At 41.1% G+C, this 26,562-nt stretch overlaps 1 protein-coding gene across 1 annotated transcript in view; it reads right to left on the bottom strand.

Annotated features, from left to right (window-relative positions):
* PACSIN1 (protein kinase C and casein kinase substrate in neurons 1) overlaps positions 1-26,554 on the bottom strand; it is a 119,785-nt gene extending 93,231 nt beyond the window's left edge. The window contains exon 1 of the mRNA XM_069073484.1: positions 26,327-26,554. The gene's annotated coding sequence lies outside the window, so the exon portion shown is untranslated. The remainder of the gene's footprint in view (positions 1-26,326) is intronic.
* Between the last annotated feature and the right edge of the window lie 8 nt (positions 26,555-26,562).

The following is a 26,562-nucleotide window of genomic DNA, read 5'->3' as shown; positions in this document are numbered from 1 at the left end:
AGAGAGAGAGAGAGAGAGAGAGAGAGAGAGAGAGAGAGAGAGAGAGAGAGAGAGAGAGAGAGAGAGAGAGAGAGAGAGAGACTACTATGTTCCTGGTACTATGCTAGGCACTGGGGATTCAAAGACAAAAGGGAAATAGTCCCTGTCTTCAAGCGTTTTACATTTCAATGGAGGAGACAACATGCATATAAATGTGTTGTTCTTCAGTCATTTTTCAGTCATATCTATCTCTTTATGACCCCATTTGGAATTTTCTTGGCTAAAATACTGGAGTGATTTGCCATTTCCTTCTCCAACTCATTTTATAGATGAGGAAACTGAAGCAGAGTTAAGTGACTTGTCCAGGGTCACACAGCTGGTAAGTGTTTGAGGCCGGATTTGGATTCTGGAAGATGAGTCTTCTTGACTCCAGGTCTGGCTCTCTATCCACTATTGTGCCTTCTAGCTACCATGCACATACATTGGCATATACCAAACAGATACAAAGTAAAATTGGGGAGTGGGATGTAGAAAGACATGAGCAGCTGGGCAGATCAGGACAGAAGTAGGAGCAATGGGTAGAAGCTTTATAGAAGTATATTTAGGCTCCATGCAATGAAGTTTCCTAACAACCAGAGCCTTCCAAAAATTGAATGGGCTTCCTTAGGAGGGGGTGAGCTGTACTTCCTGGATGTCTTCATTTGAGGATGCATGACCATTTATTGGGAGTGTTCTTGTTCAGGTACAGATTAGACTGGATGGATTGGACTGGACTGTCATTCAATCATGAGATTTTGTGATTTAGTGAGAGATAGTATCATGTGTACAGGTAGGGATTAGATCTAGTGAATTTAATGAATTAGCTGGTTTGATTGAAAGGAAGAAAGAGGAAAACCAAATTACTGATATCAAAAATGAAAAAAGAGAACTTACAGCAGAGGAAGAAGAAATAAAGGTTATCATTAGAAACTATTTCACCCAACCATATGATAATAAAGCCGACAACTTTAAATGAAATCTATGAATATTTACCAAAATTATAAAATGCCAGAATTAACAGAATTAGAAACAGAGCATTTAAAGAACCCAATTTTAGAGGAAGCATTTTATCAAGTCATATGAATTTCCAAGAAAAAAAAAACAACTCCAGGACCAGATGGATTCATAAGTGACTTCTATTAAACATTCAAATAACAATTAATTCCAATACCACATAAATTGTTTGCAAAAATAGAAGGTATCCTACCAAATTCCCACTATGACACAAAAATGGTTTTGATACATAAACCAGGAAGAGTCAAAACAGACAAATGAAACTTTCCCATTATCCCTAATGAATACTGCTGAAAATATTTTAAATAACATGTTAGTAAAGAGGCTAAAACAGCATATTATAAAGATTATACACTATGATTAAACTGGATTGAAACCAAGAATACAGGGGTAGCTTAATATTAGATTCCTAAGCAATACTCTGACAAGACTGAGACAAGATTTGATGATTTCACTCTCTATATATTACTACTATTCCCCCAAAGCTTTGAGTCTTTGATCCATTAGAGTTGACACTAATAATAACTCAAATTTATTTATTGCTTTAAAGTTGACAAAGCACTTTTATAAAGAATTCTGGATTTCACAAGCATCAAGTAAAATAATCATTTCCATAAATGTTGTAGGAAAGATTTTTATATAAAACTATGAAATCTCTATTTTGTAGCTCTTGTTTTTCTTTTAAAGTGTGTAACAAATATAACATGTATTTGTAATGCTGTCCTTATTGGTTGTGATTCCTTCTGACCATCCTTTTGTTCTTTTCTCATTTCTTTTTGTTTGTCTCTGTCCCTACCTATCCTTTCCTCCCAATTCCTCCCCTTACTCCCCCAAAAAAGAAAAAGAAAAACTTTGTAAGAAATATGCATAGTAAGGGGTGGCCAGGTGGCACAGTGAGTAAAAGCACCGGCCCTGGCATTGGAAGACCCAGGATTGGTTCCAGCCTCAGACACTTGTCACCCACACACACAAAAAAAAACTAGCCGTGTAACCTTGGGCAAGTTACTTAACGCCAATTGCCCTCCAAAAAGCAAAAAGAAATATGCATAGTCAAAACAAATTCCCACAATGGCCATGTCCAAAAATGTATGTCATTCTGCACAATGACTCCATCACTTCTCTACCAGGAAGTGGGCAGTATGCTTCATCATGGGTCCTCCAGAATCATAGTTGGTTATTACACTATGAGTTCTTAAGCCTTTCAAAGTTGATTGTCTTGACAATGTCATTATTAATGTATAAATTGTTCTCCTGGTTCTGCTCACTTCAGTCTGCCTCAGCTCATACAGGTCTTCCCTGGTTTCTCTGAAACCATTCCCTTCATAATTCTTTACAATACAATAATATTCTATTCATTCATATGCCACAATTTGTTCAGCCATTCCTTACCTGATGAGCTCCCCCTTTGGTTCCAGTTTCCAGTTCTTTGCCACTATAAAAAGGGCTCCTATTAATATTTATGTCCAGTGGGTCCTTTTCTTCTTCCTTTGGGGTAGATAGAGGCCTCATAGAGATATTTCTAGGTAAAAGTCTATGCCCAGTTTAGTGACTTTTAGGACATAGTTCAAAATTGCTTTCCAGAATGGGTGGACCAATTCACGGCTCCACCTTACCAATACTGAAGACAAAGCATTTTTTTCCTACAACAGTTCCTATCATTTTAAGAGGTTTCTTTACCTCTCCTTAGCCCCACTTTTAGACTTTTATGTCTTTGGATGGAGATTGTGATGGTCATGGCCGAGAGTCCATGGTGAGATCAGGCTTATCTCTCACTACTCCTTCTATTCTAAGGCCCCTTTCAGAACTGACATGTTAGGACACAATCATTATATCCAGATGGAGATACCCACAATTCTCACACAGTTGTCCACCTCCTTTACCCCCACATAAACAACAAGGCTCCTTTATTCCTTAGGACTTTTGCTCAGAAAGATCTTCCCTCTTTTTCTCCCCCCAGCCAAGTCCTACTCAGCCTCCCTTCCCATCTTCTCCATGACACTTTTCTTGACCAGCTGTAAGGGTTATGGGATTTAAAGATCTCCCATGCCCCATGGACGTGCTGACATAGCAGAGCAAGAGAAAGTGAAAAGCCGAGCTAACGGTCCTGCGGTTGGCAGTTGGCGGCAGTTGCCTTTTTTTTTTTTTTTTTTTGAGTTAGGACTCCGGCTGAGCACTGCCAGGGGCCGGAGCTGCTGGGAGCGCTCTTCCAGGACGCTGGGTGGTTGCTGTGAGTGGGGAGAGGAGGACCTTTGCCTGAGGTAGCCTGTTCTGTTTTAAAGGCTTGAAAATGTGGGTGCTTTCTACTTTATCTACCTGTGCCAATGTCATAACTACTCTGATGGCTTTCACTTTCTGGTTTTGGGACTCAGTCTTTTGGTATCTTAATAAATTTTCTAGTTTATTTCCCCAAATGGCAAACCTGACGTATTTTATGATGGATAATTATATCAGCATATTTGTAATCTCTATAGGCCTTGTGAATATGGCATTGCTGATACACCAGCTGACACAGTATTCATATCATCTTTCCTTTTCTTGATCTCTACCTTGTGTACTGCTAGTGAGCATGACAAACTTACTGTACTCTGATTGGCTCATGATTGTTAGCTTCGATTCCTCTTAGGTATTATCTGGCGTTTAAATACCTTCTAAATATTCATCTGATTAACCAAATTGGTAAGTTCTTTGGAGGCAAGAACTGGGTTTTATCAGCCTTTGAATGCCACAGGGGTTCCCACCAACCTTGTACAATAAAAAAAATTCTCAATAATTCAGGTCAAGTCAAGAACAATTTATAAAGGGCCTACTATGTGCCAAACACTGAGCTAAGCCCTGGGGATACAAATAAAGGCAAAAACAGTCCCTGTTCTCAAGGAGCTCATGTTCTAACTAGGTATTGACTTAGCCTTGTAGATGCAAAGGTAGCACAGCTGGTGTAATGGAAAGAAGGGAAATTAGTTTTGCATCAGAAGACTAGAGTTTGAGGCCCAGGCATAAAGGAACAGAGCCAGGAGGGACCATTTAATCAAACCTCCACATTTTACAGATGAGGAGACTTAGATCTACAGAAATGACTCTTCTTACCCAAGATTAATCAGGAAGTAAACATCAGAGGTAGGGTTTGAATCCTCTGACTCCAAAACCAACATTCTTTCTGTTGCCCTATGCTGACATTTCCTAAAGAATCAGGACATCTACATTATGTGACTATGTGGATGTCAACATCATGCCAGCAGCAATAGCCAAACTCAGCATCCTCTGGGTGGATTTAATATCTGCATGGCTTGGAGCAAGTTGCTTCATCTCCATGAGTCTCACTTTTCTTTACTGTAAAATGAGCATAATAATATCTGCACCCAAATATGTCTTTTGTGTGTGGACATCGTAGCTGCTGAATGGGTCAGAAAAAGAACATTTGTATGAGGAAATCTGATTAAAGTCAACTTGAGAAAAAACACAGCTTCTCAGATGGAATATTAAAGAGAGACACATTCTGAGGATGACACAGAGATGAACATACTGAGCAGTTCTATTGGATGGTAGATTATTGACTGAGGTAATCATGACTGAAGAGTTGTGGTCCATCAACTCATTTGTATCTAAGACTCTTTTTAGAGTTTTAAAAGTTGTAGCTAAAGCATTTCAATCAAATAACTGACTAGGGATTATGGGGAGCTTATATAAGGACTATTGGGGTCATATTCAACAGAAAGAATTGTTGAATTTCCCAGCATTAGAGATGTATCACTGGTTTTAGAGGTACTGCTTTGAAGCGTGAAAGGTCAGAGAAGAAGCTCTAGGAAGAAACGAGCAGAAAAAGAGAGGAAAAGAAAAAGAAGAGGGAGAAACCAAATGCATGAGGAGTCAGAAGCAGAAGGCAGGAGGTCAGGAGAAAAGCTGCTTACAGAAGACAGAATATAGCAAAGTGACACGGACTGAGTCAAGTGGGAGAGCTGCCTGAACCCTGATAGGGATTGAAATTGCTAGAAGAAAACTAGATCCTGCTACTTGTGAAGAGCTAGGTGAGGGGTGGTCCTTCAGGGGTGCCTTGTCTTCCACTGCCTTATCTGGTTCCAAAAGGAGAAACAAAGGGAGAAAGACAGGATCTGCATCTGCTTTGCTATGAGAAGAGCTGATTGAACAAAACAGAAAGACTTCATGGCCTTATCACGGTCCATGCTTCTTGAGAGGGCAAAATGCCTCATAACCCCAGGGTAGATCTGAAGAACTTAGTAATTCCCTGTGGTTTAGGAAAATTGGCAATTCTTCCATGGGGCCAAATGAGAGTGGTAAAGTGGGCGTGAGGATGGTGAGAGACTCACCTGGGGTATAACTGAAAGGGAAAGAAAGATCACCTGAGACAATGCAACATTTTTAAACTGTTGATTGGGGAAGAATTATTACCCAAAGAGTACTGCTGCCCCTAAAGGCAAGGCAATCAGGAGTAGAAACTTCCTCAACAGAATGTGTTCTAAATTTCACGCCCTACAACAAAAACCCCATGTTTCTACCATGGAAACATCTCTGTCCATCAACATTATCCATTCGCCAAATATATATTAAGCTCCTATTATCTATACTAGACCAATAACTCAACAGCATAAAAAAAAAGAGAGGACAAGGACTTATATGCATAACAATATTTATAGCAATTCTTTTGCTGTTGGCAAAAAAATTGGAAGTTAAGGGAGATGCCCATCAAGTAAGCGTTTGCTGAACAAATTATGATATATGAATGTAAGGGGACATTTGTGCCATAAGAAATGACAAAAGCGACAGTTTCATAGAATCTTATGAAGTGATGTAAAGTAAAAGTGAGTAAAACCAGAAGAATAATCACAATCATATAAAAGATAAACAACTCTGAAAGAACTCTCAAGAACTCTGATCAAGGCAGTGACTATCACCATTCCAGAAGATCAATGATGAAATGAGGCACCCACATCCTGACAGAGTTGTCATTGATTAAAGATACAAAATGGATATACATTTTGAGATATGGCCAATGTGAGAATTTGTTTCGTTTAACTATGCATATATGTGACCAGGATTTGTTTTTCTTTTCAATTGGGGTAAAATGATGGAAGGAAGAGAAAATAAATGCTTTTCAATTGAAAAATAAAATAACTTTTTTAAAAGTTCCTACTCAGTATAGAGCACTGAGCTAAACCTGAAGGATATAGAAAGTTCATATGAGCACAAATTATTTTACAAGGAATATATATGCATACACACATATGTACAAATATATACACACCTATGCATTGTATATGTGCATATACATTTGCATTTATATGTATATAGGCAGTTAGGTGGTGCTGTGGATTGAGCACTGGGCTTGGAATCAGGACGACTCATCTTCATGAGTTCAAATCCAACCTCAGACACTTACTAGCTGTGTGACCCTGGCCAAGTCACTTACTCCTCTTTGCCTTAGTTCCTCATCCATGAGCTAGAGAGGGAAATGACAAAACCACTTCAGTATCTTTGCCAAGAAAAACAAAAAATGGGGTCACAGAGAGTCAGACATGATTGAAAAACTGAACAACAATAATAATATGTGTGTATGCATGTGTACATGTGAGTATACACAGATCCATATATCTATATCTATGTGCTTTGTATATGTGTGTGTATATATTATATACTTGTATACACACACACACGCACAGGGTATTCCCAAAGTCTAGGTGTAGTTCTTAGCTATAATAGCTTAAAATTGCATCTTAGAATACCTGTGTGTATGTATGTGTGTGTATATATGTAAATATACATGCATATATATACATACATCTATCATAAGATATATCACCTATATTAGAAATTTGGTAGAGAAAGTTCCTCACCATGTCCTCCCTATGCCTAAACTGATGAAACCACAGATCTGGCCCCATAAAAATACACAGGCTAGACATAGCTACAGATGAAATATACCTCTGGCATGTATTGACTGGGTCATCCTAGGCAGGGCACTTACCCTCTGAGCACATCAGGTAGCTCTTTAAGACCATAAATCACGGAGTAAAAAGGGAATTTCCTGACAAGGAATTCTGTGTAATATGAAATCCCAGGTGCTGTTCAAAGTATGAACTAATATAAACAACTCACATTCCCATAGCACTTTCAGGTTTATCAAAAAATATCTTCCTCACAACAACCCTGTGAAGTAGGGTAGTGTAAGTATTATTATTATTCTCATTTTATAAATGAAGAGGCTCACACAGGCCAGATGACTTGCCCCAAGGCACAAAACTAATTAGCCACAGAATCATATAATCTCAGAGGACCTCCGAAGGGAAGTGACTTCAGCAGCCATTTAGTCATCCAGTCAATCAATAAATATTAAGTACCTACTGTGTGCTAGGCACTGAGCTAAGTACTGGGGAAAGAAATGTACTTCCTGTCCTCCAGGAGTTTACAACCTAGGAGTGGACGATGACACACAAAAGAAAGTTGGATCCAAGCAGAGCAGTGGTTGGGGAATGAAGAATGGCTAAATGAGGGCTCTGGGAGGAGATGTCCAATGCGCCCTCTAGTCAGAGGGGCCTGGAGGCAGAGGGCACTGTTGAGGTGTGAGTTCCTAGGCTGAAGCCATCTTTCAGGATGCAGAGATTGCTAATGGTGACCAGGGCAGCCACCTCTTCTTTACCCATCTGGCTGTATTCCTTTGAACTTCTCCACCATGAAACCAATACCTGATCAAGAATCCCCTCTGTAGCATGGTGCAGTGGTGATAGGGCTGGGGCTGGAGTCAGAAAGGCTTGCATTCAAATCAAACCTCAGACATTTGCTAGCTGTGTGACCCCGGGCAAGTCACTTAACCTGTGTTTGCCTCACTTGGCTCATATGCAAAACGGGGGTAATAATCGCATCTACCTCCCAGAATTATTGAAAGAATCAAATGAGATAATATATGTAAGGTGTTTTGCAAACATTAAAGTGCTATATAAATTCTAAATAACACATCTAAAGGTTTTCCATTCCATTTTTACACAGTTCTAATTGTTTGAAAGTTTTTCCTTATGTGGAGTCAAAATTTGTGTATCTGCAATTTCTGCCCATTGCTCCTAGTCCTTCCTAGAGCCAAGCAGGACAAATTTAATTTTTCTTCCACGGGGCAAACTTCCAATTATTTGAAGGTATCTATTATGCCACACTCAAATCTTCTCCAGATTAAACACTTCCAGTTTCTCATGTCCCAGAATTCATATCCCAAGATCTCTGGTCTCCTCGCTATCCTAGTCTCCCTCTTCTGGACAAGTTTCAACCCACAAATGTCCTTCCAAAAATGTGGAGATCCTTTCTCCCAGGGCTATTGTAGAGATCAAATGAGATAATATATGCAAACCATATAGCTATATATATATACATATATATATATATATGGAAGGAAGGAAGGAAGGATGGAAGGGAGGGAGGAAGGAAGGAAGGAAGGAAGGAAGGAAGGAAGGAAGGAAGGAAGGAAGGAAGGAAGAAAGGAAGGAAGGAAGGAAAGGAAATGTGTGAGGAGTGAAAACTTCTCAGAATATATCTTAGAATTTGGTGTCAGTTTTGATTATCGACTTCCCCCTTTCCCCTTCATTTCTGCTGTCAATCAGCAGCAAGCCCTTTTAGGAGTCTTTTGACCCCCACCTAGCTTCAGTCCTTTGTCTACTTTCCCACCTCTGTGGACCCCTCCTCCCAGCCAGTGGAAGTCAAGGACAGCCTGAGCTCACACCCCCCCCCATAGGAGTGAGAGACAATGGGGGAAATATGACCCTGCTGTATTAGGGTTTAAAAACTCTGTTGGCCCCACATTGTGGGACTTCTCTCCTTGATCAGTCCTGGAAAGGATCGCCCTCTTCTCCTGGGGGAAGAGAATAAAATTTTCTGTTTTTATCCTGAGAAATTTCCATGTTCTTGATTAAATTTTGAATGGGGTTTTTCATGCCACACAGATAGGAAGGAAGGAAGGAAGGAAGGAAGGAAGGAAGGAAGGAAGGAAGGAAGGAAGGAAGGAAGGAAGGAAGGAAGGAAGGAAGGAAGAAAGAATGGAAGGAAGGAAGGAAGGAAGGAAGAAGGGGGAAAGGTAAGAGAGAAAAACAAGAAAAGAAAAAAGTTTGGCAGATGAGCAGGCAGAACTTCAGAGGGACCTTGGAGACAAGGAATAAGAATATGTTCTTTATTTGTTTGTTTGTTCATTAATTTGGTTATACTTAAATGTTAAGAGTTTCTTGTAAGATGTATTTTAATTGCTTATTTTTGTTGCAAGTTAAGTTCATCTTTTAATTCACAAATAGATGATGAAGAGAGCATTGATAAACAATTTTTGTGGAAAAAGACAGTTTTAGTGGACCAGATACCCAAATGAATCAACAGGATGACATCCAAAAACCTAATGCTATTGTTGTTTTTGTTTTTTTGTTGTTTTTTGCTTTTTGGAGGGCAACTGGGGTTAAATGACTTGCCCAAGGTCACATGGCTAGTTTTTGTGTTAAGTGTCTGAGGCTAGATTTGAACTGAGGTCCTCCTTACTCCAGGGCCGGTGCTCTATTCACTGCACCACTTAGCCACACCAAAACTAATTCTATTGAAGGCACTTTAGGGGGAATGGGGAATATTTATATAGCACCTACTATGTACCAGTCACTGTGCTAAGCACTTTACAAATAACATCTCTTTTGATCCTCAAAACAAACCTGAGAGATCTAGGTGCTGTGGAAATCAATAAATGCTACAAATCAAGGTTTGATTTACTGGGGGGTTTTGATTGCTCACTTAAGAAAGTGAGGAATAATAATAAAGGAAATGTGGATAGTGCAGATTAATAATAATATTAATAAAATAATAAAGGAAATGTGGATAGTGCAGATTAAACTTAAAAGTGTGTAGTGTACATTTTTATGAGCTGACTGTTAAACATTTACCAGTACCTCCCTGAATATGATAGAGAGAAAAAAAAAGCTTCCCAATAATTAAATCTACCCAAAAGATAAATAAATTAATTGCTTCAGGAGGTAGCAGGTTCTCCATCACTAGCATTCTTCCAGTAGTGGTAGACTAGTCAATTGCTGGAGATGTAAAATGGAAACTCCAATAAACTCCTTGAGGGCAGGGACTCTGTTTCCTTTTGCTCTTTGGGTCACTTAATGCCTCACACAGCCTATGCACTTAACAAGTGTTTGTTTGGATAGGACTGGATATTGAAGGAGGGATTCTGGGACAGGAGGGGTGGACTAAGTGGCCTCAGAAACCTCTTCCTGCTCCAAGATTCTTTGAGTGGTACCTGAGCATTTTAAGCCTATAGCCCTGACCTGCAGCAGCAGCTTATTTTTAATCCTCTAAAACAGTGACATTCATTGTCACTCATTAGGTCTAGAGTTGTAAGAAGTATCATAGAGACTGATTAATTCCCTCTAGACATTCTGCCTTGATTTTCATTGTTCCCACCCATTGGATAACCTGTGTGTAGGCTGAGATCTCTTGAGAAAGTAGAGAAATAAGAACTCACTCATTGATGTCTTATATACTAAAATATAACTCTTTATTAAATTTATGATGGGTGGAGCCCCAGCTTCCCACTTCAATTAAATAGTTCCTCAGTGCTGTGATATCTTTATCAGATGAGCCTGCCTCCTTGAGTTACAGGATCTATCAATCAACTGACAACCTGTATAAATAAGACTGGGGTAGTTAGGTGGTACCATGGATAGAGCACTGGGATAGAATCAAGAAGATTCTTCATCAGTTCAAATCTGATCTCAGACACTCACTAGCTGTGTGATCCTGGGTAAGCCACTTAGCCCTGTCTGCCTCAGTTTCCTCATCTGTAAAATGAGCTGGAGAAGGAAATGGCAAACTACTCCAGTATGTTTGCCAAGAAAACCCCAAATAGGGTCACAAAGAGTCAGACACAACTGAAAACAACTATATAACTACTACAACAAAATAAGATTGTCTGAACCCTGAGGTGGGAATTTCTTTGACTGGGTGAAGAATGGAAAAATTATGATCAACTAATGGGAACCAAACAAGTTAATAGTTCTGAGAGTTTTAAATAACAAAGGTTCCACCTCCAGCTAACCTGACTCATTGTTCCTCTTGGAAACCTCTGACCTCTTACCATTGGTGACTCCCTCCCAGAACCACCATTTTAGGAAGAACCATGTTTTGCCAGACTTTCATCGTGGCATTCTAAGAATTCTGCCTCCTGACCCATTACCCCTACTCCAAATGTACATTCTACCTCACCCCCACTTTTTAGCTTGAGACAGCTAGGTGACATAGCGGATAGAGCGCTAGGTGTGGAGTCAAGAAGACCTGAGTTCAAATCCAGCCTCAGACACTTACTAGTTATGTGACCCTAGGCAAGTGACTAAGGTCAAATTTAAACTCAAGTCTTCCTGAACTCTGGGCTGGTGCAAACTGAGGCTATGGACTGATAGTTCATTCAAAATGCATTGGTCAGGGATTGTGGGTAACAGTTCTATAAACCTCTCCCCTCAAAGTTATCCCTAGAATCCCAAATACAGTAGTATTAATTCAGCCTGCCCATGCAAGTTGGAGTTAGGAAAGTAACTTGGGAGGGGAGAGAAAATCTGAATTAATATCACATATTTTGAATAAATACATATACTGAAAATATGATCTCAACTGCTGGTTGTGGAGTTATATCACCTGGGTTCAAATCCCAGATTTACTGACTTCCTATGTATCTACTTGCCCCCATATGTGACCTTCAACAATTAATCATGTCAGTTTTGTGACATTCCTTCTATCAATGTCTCGTATAGTTTTAAAAATCTTACATCATTTAACTTTCAATATATTTGTGTCTTATCTTATCATCTAGATAATAAATGAAACATTTTTAAAATACATAGGAAAAAAAACAGAAAATACCACATCTTATAATATGTTATATTTCCCACAGTACCAACAGAATTCTTAAGGTCAATAGGTGCTCAATATTGATTGTTGAGTTAGTAATTTAATGGTGATTTGCACAGAGTAGGCATTTATTAAACAATTGTGTAATTAAAGTAAAAACAAATCGCAAAATATTATACCTTCATGTAAAATTCATGCCTTTGTTACTAAACTTCACTATAGCCAAAAGTGAGTCAAGGGCTCTTAACTGTTTTTTGTTGTTGTTGTTGTTTTTTACATCCTGGGCCCCTTTGACCTAAGTCTTAGACTCTTATTTTGTTTTAATAATATTTTTCTCTATATGTACAAAAATATTTATAGCAACTCTTTTAATGGTGGCAAAGTATTGGAAATTGAGGAGATGTCCATCAATTGGGGAACGGCTAAATAAGTTGTTATATATGGTTGTGATGGAATAGTATTGTGCTATAAGAAATGATGAGCAGGATGCTCTCAGAAAAACCTGGAAAGACTTACATGAACTGATACAGAGTGAAATGAGCAGAACCGGGAGAACATTGTGCATAGTAACAGCAATATTACATGATGATCTACTGTGAATAACTTAGCTATTCTCAGCAATACAATGATTCAAGACAATTCTGAAGGAAGTATGATAAAAAATGCTGTCCATCTCTGGAGAAAGAACTGTTGGAGCCTAAATGCAGATCAAAGATACTTTTTCTTTGGGAGTTTTTTCTTGTTTTTTTTTTTTTGTCTGTGGTTTTTTTTACAGTGTGACTTACATCAAAATGTTTTTTTTCATGACTACACATGTACAGCCTATGTCAAATTGCTTACCTTCTCAACAGGGGAGAAGGGACGGAAAGAAGAAGGGAGAGAATTTGGAACTCAAAATTTGAAAAAAGAATGTTAAAATTGTTTTCACGTGTAATTGGGAGAAAATAAAATACTTTAAAATAATAATATTTTATTTTTCCTCAATTACATGTAAATTTTAACATTCATTTAACATTGAATTCCAAATTCTATCCCTCCTTCCTTCCCCTCCCCAGACAATAAGCAATCTGATAAAGGAAATACAAAGAATCATATTTTTTAATATATAAAAGACATAGGAATAAATAAAAACAGAGGAAATCAATTATATCAAAATATGGTTATCAAAATGTTCATTTTAAAAAATATTCAGGTTAAGAACTCCTGGTTTAAATAAACCTCTCCCTTTCCAGGTTTCCCCACAACTGACTCTCAGCTTTTGGCTACTAACCTTCTTCCCCTGTCCGTTCTGAATTGGTTAGACTCTAGGCACCTCCTCATAGTCCTCCTCTAAATATCACTGTCAGATGAGAATGAGCCACTTTTCATTTCTCCTAGCAAAGGCTATACTTGGCCTGCTATTCTGAGTTCTCAGCCTCAGTGTGCTATCTGCCTCTTGGCTCATTCAAAGGACTGCTCTAAAAGGATGCACATCACATTGCTTGCAGCATTTGCAGCATGATTTCCACTTGATAGTCTTTCTCTGGTCAGGTGCTATATCTCCATTTGACAAGCCAGACCCTACAAATTACATAATTTTAGAGCTGGTTTCTATATTCTCTTGCTGAAGACTTCTTAAAGGAAAAAGATAAAACTCGAGGCATAATTAGCCCAGGGCCAGTAGGGCTTTGAACCAGGATAGGAAATTTAAAGTGTGGGGGAAAAAAAGAATTAAACATGTATTCCTTCTGCAAAGTAGAGAGATGTTATGGGAGATTGTGCTCCAGTGCTGACTGAGGAACTGGGGAGAAGAGATTAGCCCTCTAAGTCACTATGGGGACAGTTGCATCTCTCCTTTCTTTACATATACTTCACCCACAGCCCTACACAGGACTCCCCCTTCCTTCTCTCCTGCTTAGGAGGAGCACCTTCTGTAAGCAGCCATGCTTTTACCCAGCAAGGATGAGTAATCCTCCTGAGGTTCCCTTCCTTCTCAAGCCTCATGGGAAGAAGCTTTTCTTGAAGGAAGCCAGGGAAAAGGTGGCAATAAGGAGGGAGAGCATCACAGTAATAGGAGAGAAAGACAGAGAAGCAGAGAGACAGAGAGAGAGAGAGATAGAGACAGAGACAGAGAAACAGAGAGAGAGACAGAAGGGGAGAGAGACAGAGACAGAGGGAGACAGAGAAACAGAGACAGAGAAACAGAGAGACAGAGAGAGAGAGAGAGAAGAACATGTCAATAAAACATTTTGTAAAATACATAGAAAAAGCAGAAGAAAGATCAGAAGGGGACACAGACAAGGACAACGTTGTTGCTACTGTGTTAAATCTAACATATACTTAAAAAAATAAAAACTCAAGCTATATATAGTAAAAATTCATGGTTCCATGTAAAGGAACAAAAAAAAAAGAAGCCCTAGAGAAATGGTAGAAATAAGTCTAGAGAGATAAACAGTAGTCAGATTACAGAAGGTCTCAAAAAGGTGCAGTGCAGCCTATTAGAACAAATTCTGTCTTTTGAGTCAGAAGATATTGGCAAAAAATCTTGGGCAAATCATAAACCTCTCTTTGTTGTTGTTGCTTAGTCATTTCTGACTCTCTGTGACCCCATTTTGTGTTTTTCTTGGCAAAGCTACTAGAGTGATTTGCTATTTCCTTCTTCAGCTCATTTTATGGATAAGGAAACTGAGGCAAACAGGGTGAAGTGACTTGCCCAGGGTCACACAGTCAGTAAATGTCTGAGGCCAGATTTGAACTCATTGAAATCATGAAGATGAATCTTCCTGTTTCTGAGCCCAGTGCTCTAACCTCTGCACCACCCAGGTGGCCCATAAACCTCTCTAGGTCTCGGTTTCCTCTTCTTCAAAAGGAAGGTGGTGGCCTAGATTATCTTGAAGATCCCATTTGACTCTAAAATCCTGGGATCTTCCATTGGTTAATTCTTTAAATGACTTTAATTTAGAAGGTTTAATTGTCTCTCTCTTGGCATATGCAAGATTCTTTTAGGTATTTAAATGACAGAATCTGCTTGGCCTTCCAAATGCATTAGCCAGCTGAAGTGCACTCAAGGGGCTGAAAAGCAGGATTCTCACTGACATCTTAGTGATCCCCTTGGGTCCAATAATCTTATTCTGGGCAAGAGTATCCACTACCTTTCCTCTTTCCCCTTCCACCCCACCCCCAATCCAAAACTCTAACTCTTCAGAGGAGAATTCCTAGGCTCTGGAAATGATTTCTAACAGATCATAACTCTGCAGTTCCTATTTACTGCCCTGTAAGAAGCATCGTAATGCTCAAACTGGCAGCTGCAATCATCTGACTGGCTTATTTGCATGCATTTTGCATATGCTTTGCATTCTAATCATTTGGCACCAAATGCACAGAAAGATTTCCCACAAGGCACCACAGCATCAGGATAAGTCGACCCAGGCTGGACCACCTCTTGGTTAGGCGCCATCTCCCTAAACTGGACCTTGAACCTTAACCCTCAGAAGTAGGAAGGACAAGTATCCTAGACAAATCTGCCCCCAGCTCAGAGACAACCGGATAGTGGGCAGTAGAATTGAGGGACCTGGAGTTCTTCATCCCTCTATTTCTGCTGGCTCTAGGGAAGCCCTTCCCTTGGAGATGGGGAACAATGTCATTGGACCTCTAAGCTGGGAGGGGGTGTATGGTTAAAGCCTCTGCAAGTTGAATCTGACAAGTACCTGAGTGGAAAATCACCAGCTAACATTCCACAAGAGGACTGACAAAATGAGATTGAAGTCAGTAAATATTTCCCATGAAGTCAGTGAATCCTCTCTAGGCAAGACAGTGAGGGGAAGGGATTCCTCTAAGAGTTTTGAGGAGTCCACGAGAGTGATCCCTAAGCCTTTGTCCCCTCGAACAAGTACAGCAGTCTCCTTCTGGGATTTTACTCAAGCTGTTCCCTATACTTGGAATGCTCTTCCTCCCTCTCTATAGAATCCTTGCCTATTCTTTAACTTTCCTTCTTAATTTAATCTTTTTAATGAACAAAAATCTATTTTCTCTCCCTCCCAACCCACTCTACAGAGAAAAAAGAAAAAAGAAACAAAAACAAACCCTTTGTAACAATATGTTTTGAATTTCCTCGTGGGCCAAATCCAAAAAATTTCTCTCACACGCTATATCCTGAAACCATCACCTCTCAATCAGGAAGTCCTTTAGTCTTATCTCCCCATACCTTAAAAGCCAACTCTGATGTCCGCTCCTCCATGAAGTCTTCCTAGATAACCTCTGCTTATAATGACTATGCTGACCCCACCCTTACAGAGTACTTTATTTTACACCTTTCTCACAAGTCATGGGCAATTAACTCTCATGTAGTTTTCATTTATGATTTCTGAAATATAGCACTGGAGATCTAGCTTCGATAAAGCCCATTGGAATTCAAATGGAGCTGTTTGACTATGCTTTTAAACCCAAATCACTCTGGCTCTCACTGATTGGCCAGTACAGCCCAGGCCAAGGCTCACTTGCTCATGGCTTGGGTTTTGATGCCTCAGAGTGAGTGTAAATAGCAATTGTTTCTATTCTGGACAGAAACTCTAAGGGTCTTCCCCTCCTAGATTGAGTCTTTGGAGAAGGCCAACTTTTGCCTCAATTCTTACCTAGTCTTTTATTACTGAATCGGTGTTGCCTCAGACAAACTGAGACAAGGGGAAAACCTTAGCTTAAAAAAGTCCAGGTCTCCCATTGCATCTCAGGCCATCGCCAGTCTGATGACTCTAGAGGAGAGAATGAGGTTGATAACTTAGCACAGCCCTGCTTCACTTAAATCCAAATTAACTTGTAAGTCAAGAAATCACCTTCCTGATGTCATTGGTCCTCTTTCAGAACAAAATATGAACAACAATAAGATTACATTTATCTCTGCTTTTGTCTTATCCCTTTATAAGATAAGTAAGCTCAATGAGGGATGGGACCTAGTCTTAACTGAACTGTTCTCTTCCCTCTCTCACCCACAACCAACTGTGCATTCAGTGGGCTCAGAATAAATGTTTATTGTATTGAGTAGAAGTATGGCTGACTGGCTTTACATCTTTTCCACTCTGCCTCCCCCCACTCTCTGCTTCTCCCCCCACCTTCACCCATCTTGCAGTTGGTTGAGCAGAAATGAAGGAAGCAGTTCCATCCCCTGGGGCTAAAAAAACATCTGAGCCTCATATGCATATAATCATAATCAAGGCCATAAATTCCCTCTTCTATCATTAAGGGAAAGAAAGGGAGCGGTCCTTTTCCCTCTCTATACACCCACCAAGTCTGCCCTTTTGTGAATTTCCCCCTTCTAAAGCTGTCCTGAATCTTCTTGTCGAATAGAAAGTGAAAGGTGATTGCAGTTATTCAAATATTCTAATGATTAGAGTTATCCAACAGATGACCAAAATGTCTCAGAAAGTAGCAAATTCTTTCTGGAAGTGCTCAAGAGGAAACTGGGTGACTATTTACATGCAATTTTGAAGAGGGGGTTAATGTCTGGGGTACGTGTCAAGACTGACATGACTTATGATGGTCGTGCCAGCTGTGAGATAGTCTAGTGTTATGATGCTTTGTAAATAGACTTCATCTCTGTAAAAAACCTGGGAAGGGATGCAGGTGAGGAGAAAGAGGCACCCACTGTGATCAGCCCTACCCTGTACCATCTCATGAGCCCTTTCTAGGGAATCCAGGCCACAGAACGAATGAAACCAGCTTGACCATGGAACACCGAGGGCTGAGGGAGAGAGACTGTTGACAAAGAGACTTTCAAGTTCCTACTATATCTGTGGGAAAACTGATGCCCAGAGTTAGTTTTGGATCTGCCTGAGGTGTCTGCCCCAGGGAGCCAGTGACAATAGCTAGGAGAGGAGAGAAGGAGGGGTAGCTGGAAATGGGCCAGTGGCAGAGACTCCACCAAATGGGAGGAAGGGGCAGGTACCTTACTTGAGAAGCACCCGACCCTGGGGCTGGGCCAAGTGGGTCAGCTGATACTGCTGAGGCTGGATACCCAACGCCCTGCAAGCAGCAGGCAGCCTTGGTGTCTGATGGAGTCTCTGATAGAAGAGACACTGGACACCGGAGGTGGCTTGGGACTAAGTAGTATGGTTGGGTGGGGGGACCCCTTGGGGGGATAAGGAGGAGCCAAGCACCATGAAGAACACACCCTGCGGAAGTGAGAATTGCTGAGGTAGAAGGGCTGAGCAGGGATGAGAGATCAGGGAATGAGGTTCAGGCTTCCAAAACTGGGACTAACCTGAGTGGAAAAACAACAACCCAAAATAGTAGTTTAATGTAATAATAATGATAATAATGGACATTTATATGGATGACACTTGACATGTCATCCCTTTTGATATGCTACTAATAATCCCGAGTAGCAAGTAGTACAGGTATTATTATACCCATTTTAATGGATGAGGAAAATAAAGTTCAGAGAGGTAATACTATTAAGTGGCAAAACCAGATTTTCCACCTCCAGGTCTACTGATCCTCCCACTGCACCTGGGTCCTGGTCCTAAAACTGCCACCTCATCGCTATGGATATCAGTCTCCTTCTCTATAAGAAAGAGAATTGCCCTACCCACCTCAGAAGGTCATCCTAAAGATAAAATAAGATAGTCATGGGTGCAAAAGCACCTTCAAAACTATACAATGTAAAGGGATGATGCTCTTTATCGCCTCTTCTGTTTCCATATCTGTACAGGTTGTCCCTCAGTGCACTTTAAGGTTTTGGGTTGGTTTGTTTGTTTGCTTTTTGGAGGGCAATTGGGGTTAAGTGACTTGCCCAAGGTCACAGGGCTAGTTTTTGTGTTAAGTGTCTGAGGCCGGATTTGAACTCAGGTCCTCCTGACTCCAGGGCCGATGCTCTATTCACTGCTCCACCTAGCCGCCCACCCCCTTGTTTTGTTTTAAACCTAAAACTGCACAATAATTTTGGGGACAACCTATAATAACAGGTAGAGGGCAGGAGGAGAAATTGTTGCAGGTAATCAATACCATTCTCTAATTCTATGAGATATGTTTTGAGCCACTGCTCTATTCCTGCCTGGGACAGTGTTAGCTTCGGGGAAGGGAGGGTGGGCAGTGTGCAGAAGAAAAAGAAAACAGTCTACAGTCCCCACTGGCCCTCAGCCCTTAGGATAGGAAAAGAGGAAAGAAATATTAATGTGGCTGTTGTCCAGAGGGGAGAGGGCAGTTGGTACTCCCTGCCTTGGGCTTTGGGTTCCCCAATTACATTGTCCAGCAATAACAAGTTCACATTTCTATTCAGTTTTAAGGTTTTATGGCATGATCTTGCAACACTTCTGTAAATTAAGTAATGCAAATGCTATTTCCCATTTCTCCCCCATTTTACAGATGAGGAAATGGAGACTCACAGAATAATATGATTTGACTAGGGTTGGAGTAGGAAGTAACAGAGACAAGAGCCAGGAGATCATAGGACCATGAAACTGGAAAGGACTTTAGAGATCATCAGGGCCAGGAAGCCTCCCCTGGCTACTCCATTCTTGGATGATCCTTCCCTCCTCTGAATCCTATAGTGCCTACTGGGCTATGATGGGAGATATATGTATCTCTCCAACCAGACTGCAAACTCCTTGAGAGCATTCACCTGTTTTTTGAACACTTTATGAGCAGTCTTCATAAGGCAGTTTCAGTCATATCTGACTCTTCATGACCCCATTTAGGGTTTCCTTGGCAAAGATAATAGAGTGATTTGCTGGTGCGGCTAGGTAGCGCAGAGAATAGAGCATCGGCCCTGGAGTCAGGAGGACCTGAGTTCAAATCTGGCCTCAGACACTAAACACTTACTAGCTGTGTGACCTTGGGCAAGTCACTTAACCCCAATTGCCTTGCCTTCCCCTCTCCAAAAGGTCAAAAAAAAAAACCAAACCAGAGTGGTTTGCCATTTACTTCTCCATCTCATTTTACAGATGAGGAAACTGAGGCAAACAGGGTTAGGTGACTTGCCCAGGATCACACAGCTAGTAAGTATCTGAGGCTGGATTTTAACTCAGGAAGAGGAGTCTTCCTGATTCCCAGCCCCAGTGCTCAGTCCACTTTGCCATCTATTATTTGGCATGTGAAACCAAATTTGCATTCAAGTCTTCAGCCCAGCATTCTATGTACTGCACCACCTAGCTGCCTCATTTCCACCATGCTATATCCTCATCACTTAGCAAGTGCCTGACACACATAGTAAGCTCTTAATAAATTCATTAAAGCACTAAGTAAATTTAGAGGCAGTTAGGTGGTACAGCAGATGGAATGATGGGTTAGGAATCAGGAAGACCTGAGTTCAAATTTGACCTCAGACATTTATTAGCAGTGGTACCCTGGGAAAGTCACTTAACTACTATTTCTCTTGATTTCCTCAACTGTAAAATGGGAATAGTAATAGCACCTACTTCCCAGGTTTGTTCCAAGGACCAAATGAGATAATATTTGAAAAACACTTAAGACAGCATATAATAGGTACTATATAAATACTAGCTATTATTATAAGTACTTATTGACTGACTGATAGTCCCTAGTATAGAGTGAGCACAGTTTCAATACACTATGCAATGTGTCTAAAGGCCCTTGGCTTCCGTGATACTCCCCATCATGCCTTAGTAGACAGTCTGCATATGTGCCCCTGCCTTCCTTTGTCCCAAAATTGATCACTTGGTAACTGACCTTCTGTTAATGAACTTTCTGAACTGGGCTTGGCTTGTCCTCTAGTCACTGGTGAAGTCCATTTCAAGGCCCAAACTCAGCCTTTCCAACTTTGTGAAGACTTTATAAGCTCTTACATTCTGCTGGCATGAGCCAGCAACCAAGGTTACCTCTACACAACAAGGAGGCGTCAGAGGACTTTACTGGAGGCTGTACACAGCAGGGGCCCAATAAATGCATGCTGCAGTTCCCTGTAAAGGTGTCTGTGTACTTACCCTCTCCTTATCTCACCCTCCTTACTTATCTCTCCACTCAGTTAAGTTATCAGATACCAGAGCTTTAGAAGAATAATGAAGGAAGAAGGCGAGGTCACAAAAGAATTTAGATTGGCCAATGAATGATATAAAGAGCCATAACTGAACATGAATCCTACCTGTGTATTATACAGAACCAGTAGAAAAGGGCACCATAAATTTTGGCTGTTGTTTTGTGTTTTTTATTGATCTCTTCTTTTTAATATCACCTTCATTTTCAGCCCCTCTCAAAAAGCCATCCTTGGTCACAAGGAATAAAAAAGAAAGGGAAAAAAAGCATTTCACTAAAACTAACCCCTATATCAGGAGTGGGGAATCTTTGGTCTCCAGGATATATGTGGCCCTTTAGGTCCTCAGGTGTGGCCCTCAAATGCAGATTTTTTGGTGATGTTTGGATTCAGTCAAAGGGCCACATTCGAGGACCTAGAGAGCCACATTGGCCTTGAGGCCAGATTCCCCACCCATTAGGGCCTATGTCAACGGAGTCTGACCAAATATGCAAGAGACTATGCAATTTTTTAAAAACATCTGAAAGACAACATGGTATAGTAGATAGAAGGCTGGCCTTGGAGTTAGGAAAGCTTGAGTTCATGTCCTGCCTCTAATACTAATAGTATGACATTGGACAAATCACTTAACCTCTTAGTGTCCCCAAACAATCTCTAAGACTATAAATTACAGAGCAAGTGCTGATCTGTATCAGTGAAGGTAGTTTCCATACTTGGAGTTCCCACACACAAATGAAATCACAGGTTCAAACAGCAATATTGTATTTCTTTTCATTCCCATGTTTAAAAAAAAATCCTTAAGATAATATCAAATGTACTTAAAATGAAAGACTCAGAGGGATGTGTGGTAACCTCAGGCAACCTCCCTAATTGCTTGTCCCACACCTTGGGACAAGCTCCTTTTTTTTGCTTTTTTGGAGGGCAATTGGGGTTAAGTGACTTGCCCAAGGTCACATGACTAGTTTGTGTGTGTGTGTGTGTGTGTGTGTGTGTGTGTGTGTGTGTGTGTGTGTGTGTGTAGTGTCTGAGGCCATATTTGAACTCAGGTCCTCCTGACTCCAGGGCCAGTGCTAGCTCCTTTTTTTTTTTTTTTGCTGCCTTCCCCATCTTTTCTGTCTGCTTAAATGTCCTGTTGTTGTTCAGTTATTTTAGTCATGTCTGACTCTTTATGACTCCATTTGGGTTTTTCTTTAATGGAGTTGTTTGCCATTTCCTCTCCATCTCATTCTCCAGATGAAGAAACTAAGGCAAACAGGGTTAAGTGACTTGCCCAAGGTCACACAACTAATACGCTTCCAAGGTCAGATTTTAATTCAGAAAGATGAGTCTTCCTGACTCCAGGGTCAGCCACTCAATCCACTGCATCACCTAGCTGCCCTCTTATCACAACTCACCAGGTCCAAATGTGAGTTCATCATCTTTACCTGCCTTCCCTTCCCCACATCCCTGTTCCTGTCAGTGGCATCAGAGTTTTAAGCACCTTGAAGTTTTCTTTGAATCCTTCTCTACCCACCCCACACCCCACCATTAAAGCAAGAACTTCTTGGGACTTGGAATTCTTCCTTTACAATGTCACAAATTCATTCCTTCTTTCCCATTGCTACTGCTACGACCTCATCCAAGACCTTCTTCCTTTCATTTCCAGGCTCTCCTACCCCATGAAAAATCTATTCTGGAACAAGTTGTGGTATATGCATGTTATGGAATATTATTGCGCTATAAGAAACGGGGAGCAGGCGGTCTTCATATTTACCTGGAGAGGCTTAAAAGAACTGATACTGAGTGAGAAGAGTAGAACCAAGAGGAATTTGTACACAATTACAGACACAACGTATGTGTGATGACCAACTTTGATAGACTGGACTCTTCTCAACAATGCAGGGATATAAGTCAATCCCAAAAGACGCATGATGGAGAGAAAAACGTGCATCCAGAGAAAGAACTAGAAAGAACTAAATTTATATCCAGGTGGAAGCAAAATACCTGATCTTTTTCATTCTCTTATTTGATTTTATGTCCTCTATACCATTTTTCATCCCAGCGGGTACAATCCATCCTTATAACCTGACCATTGTATAATGTGAAAGTATCTACAGATCCTATACTTGATTATAAGATGCCATGGGGGGTAGGGGAGGGAGGGGGACAAAATGTGAAATTCAAGGAATTGTGGAATTGAATCCTGTAAACTAAAAGGAAACAAACAAATTAATAAATTAAAGAATTAATAAGAAAAAAAAAAGAAAAATCTATTCTGATCACTCTGCCAAATGACCATTCTAAAAATCCTACTCTTAGAGTGTCACTCCCCACCTCCAGAGCCCCTAATCATTGTCAGACCAAACCCAAATGTTTCAACCTGACATTCAAAGTCCTCTGCTCAGAACCAAGACAAAGGGTAAGCAAGGTAGACAGTTGCCTAGGGCACAAAAACACACAAGGAAGAACATCCAGAGATATTATTTAATTATTCTTTTCATAAATGCACTTATCTATATTGCCAGAAAAATTCACTCTCTGTGGCCTGGAGGTGTTTAAGAATGTGTATGATGTAACAAATAGAGTGAATTCAGTCAGAAGTTCAAATCCTGACTCTGCCTCTTCTATGTGACCTTTGACAAGTCCCTCCAACTCTCCAGGCCTCAATTTCCTTATCTGTAAAATAAATAGCTTAGTTTAGCTGGTCCCTAAGGTCCCTTCCAGTAGGAAAACTACAATCCTACTGGGTCAAGTCCCATGTGGTACAATAAAGGAATAAGGGGATTGCTTCAAGAACAGCTCTCAAAATTTTCAAGGTGTACAATACCCTGTCCAAGGTGCTGCTTCCATCATCCAGTCCTATCTAACCCATGCAACCTCACTTCTCAAATCACACATTTTTCCCCTTCCTCTCTATCTTTCAGGAACCAACTTGAGTCTCACAGGATCATAGGTTGAGAGCTGGAAGTGGCCATTGAGCCCATCTAGTCTGGCCCCCTCATTTTTACAGGTGAAACTTTGACCCAGAGAATTGCCATTACTTGTCCAAGGTCACGCAGGCAGGTATGTCAGAGATAGGATTTGAACTCTGACTTGAGGTTCAGCACTCCATTCACTGTCCTACACTGCCTCTTAACTGACCTGTGATCTTTCATCCCACCCTGGTCTCTTCCTTACCTTAGATCCTAACAGATCTAGTAATCTATGCTTCCATGGTTAAAAGGCTAAAGCGGAAATCAGAGACAGAGACAGAGAGACTGAGACAGACAGACAGAGATGGAGAGACAGAGACAGACAGAGATACAGAAATAGAAACAGAAAGAGAGAATTTTCCTAAAGAAAAGAAGATTTAGGTACCAGAAGACTTGGCCTCAAACTGCATGTAGTTCTGTAGCTAACTAGATATATAACCCTGGGTAAGTGACTTCACTTCTCCATGTCTATTTGCTCACCTATAAAATGGGGGCAAAGACACCTGCCCTCTCATAGTGATATTACAAGTGATATTCAGTAAGTAATAACTCATTTCAAGGTCCTATGAAGTGAGCAAATAAAAATATTATTAACTTCCACATCTTGGGAATGAGAAAATGAAGGATCTGAGACATTAAGGAATTTACTCAAGAGCAAATAGCAATTGTCAGAATTAGGTTTTCCGACCTTAAATTTGGTCCCTTTCCAGGACATCTACTGTCTTTCATGTCTGAGAGATCCAGGCACAGAGTAACCCTTAGGCATTCTCCCTGGGCAGCAGCACTCTCATTAAAGATCGAAAGATCCATGACAAATGACATTCAGTGCACTGGGGGTGTTCATCTGATTTGTTCTGATCCATAAATACCAGGCATACCTTCCTCATTTCTGGGCACAAACTGGGATCTAAACTGAACTCTCAGAGGCTTCTCCCTACCAGCCAAGGGAAGAGAGGGAGTTTTGTCAGAAGACCTGTCTGAGGAGGAGACCTCAGGGAGCTGTCAGAAAAAGAGCCCTGGATTTGGAGTCAGAAGACCTGAGTTCAAATCCTGGCTCTGGGACTTATTATCTGTGTGACCCTAAGCAAGTCCATTTCCTACTCTGGGCCTTTGCAGATGATTTCTAAGGTCCCTTTTAGCTCTAAGTCCTATATGCTTCCAATACACACAAAATCATAGAATTTGAATCAAAAGGGACCATATGGGTCACCTGGTTCAATTTTATGTGCATACAGGAGTATATTCTCTAATATCCCAGATGTATTCCCATCCTCTGAACAGTGTCCACTATTTCCTTAAGTAACCACTGAATCTAGTTCTGCCCTCTGAGGCCAAGCAGAAACAATTCTAATTCCTTATCTGTATGACAGTCCTTCAAATCCTGTAAGACAGCAGATGATGCCCCCCTCCTCCCATTTTCTTTTCTCCAGGCTAAACATGACCAGTTCTTTCAGCCATAAAGGATGTTATTTCCCCAGGGCCCCTGTGACATGTCACATGTAGTTACAATTGCATGACACATGTTCCAGACACACCAGAACCATCCCTGGGTCCTGTTGGGGAGGGCGAAGAAGGGGAAGGATACTAAGTCTGAGGGTAAATAGTTCTTCATGGATCCTCCTCCCCTGACATTTCTATACAGATGAAATCAGGCTAAAATAAATACCACTGGTTGCCTTCAATGGAGCAAAAAAAGTCACCAAAGGGCAGATTGAGGGATATGTGGAGATATTGTTGCTAGGCAATCAGTTGCCTTAATCATATATACAATTCATCACCTCCTCCATACTCTTTTTCTTGCACTTAACTAGTCCCCTAGTAGGAAGGGACCTGATCCACCAGTCACCCTGACCTGCATACCTAGGAGGGCTCTGACACGCTGTATGATAAAAGCACAGGACTGATGACATAGGACGCTGTGTTTCTCTCCTACCAGCTGCATCCATAAATATAACAAGCATCTACGACTTCCTCCCACCTACCCATCCAAACAGATCCTGAGCAAACACTGAAAACCTTGCAAAAAGGGCAGGAAAATCCCTCAGAACCACGGCTGCCTCCTTCTTTCCCCTGTCCCCTTTCCTTCCCCCCGCTCCCCACTCACAATCAGGAGCCCAAGCTTTCCAAGGCATCCATTTCCTGTCCTTTCCTTTGGGAGCAAAGACGTATATCTCCATCAAATTGGAAGTAATATATTCAGCAACTCTGCCCCTCCTCCACTGTCTAGGCGACACCTGGGACCCCTCTGACACCTTTCCATTCCAGACCAGGTATGCCCTGTAAGCCTTTACCAGGGGTAGACATTGGGAGGAAGGGGGTGTTAGCAGTAGAACTGTGAAGTCCCTAAAGTCATCACCATTCTTGGAAGGCAGCCCACACAAGCTGCAGGTCCCTGGTTAACCCTTTCCCCACCCCCACCTACCCCCAGGGAATAGAGCTATGGTAAAAGCAGTTGGGTGTTCAAATACAATACCCCCAGAACCAAGTCTCCAACAGTAAAGGGCCAAGGACCTACCTTGGGACAGGAGCAGTCAGTGAGCCAGTCACCATTGGAGGTTCCAGAGAGAATGGTGGGGACAGCTAGGAGAGAGGGAGATCCCAGACCTGCACAGGCCAGTCCTTCAAGTCCAGATGGCTTCCAGGGGGCAGGATGGCTCCCCGTCTGCCTAACGTGTGTGTGGTGTGGTGTGTGTGTGTGTGTGTGTCTCTCTCTCTCTCTCTCTCTCTCTCTCTCTCTCTCTCTCTCTCTCT

This window comes from Petaurus breviceps, unplaced genomic scaffold, assembly GCF_028583685.1.
Source record: "Petaurus breviceps papuanus isolate PSGF00001 unplaced genomic scaffold, PetGlider_PUasm1.0 90865, whole genome shotgun sequence".
Lineage (NCBI taxonomy): Eukaryota > Metazoa > Chordata > Mammalia > Diprotodontia > Petauridae > Petaurus > Petaurus breviceps.
The sequence above is the reverse complement of the archived record's forward strand: the minus strand, read 5'-3'. Positions and strand labels throughout refer to the sequence as shown.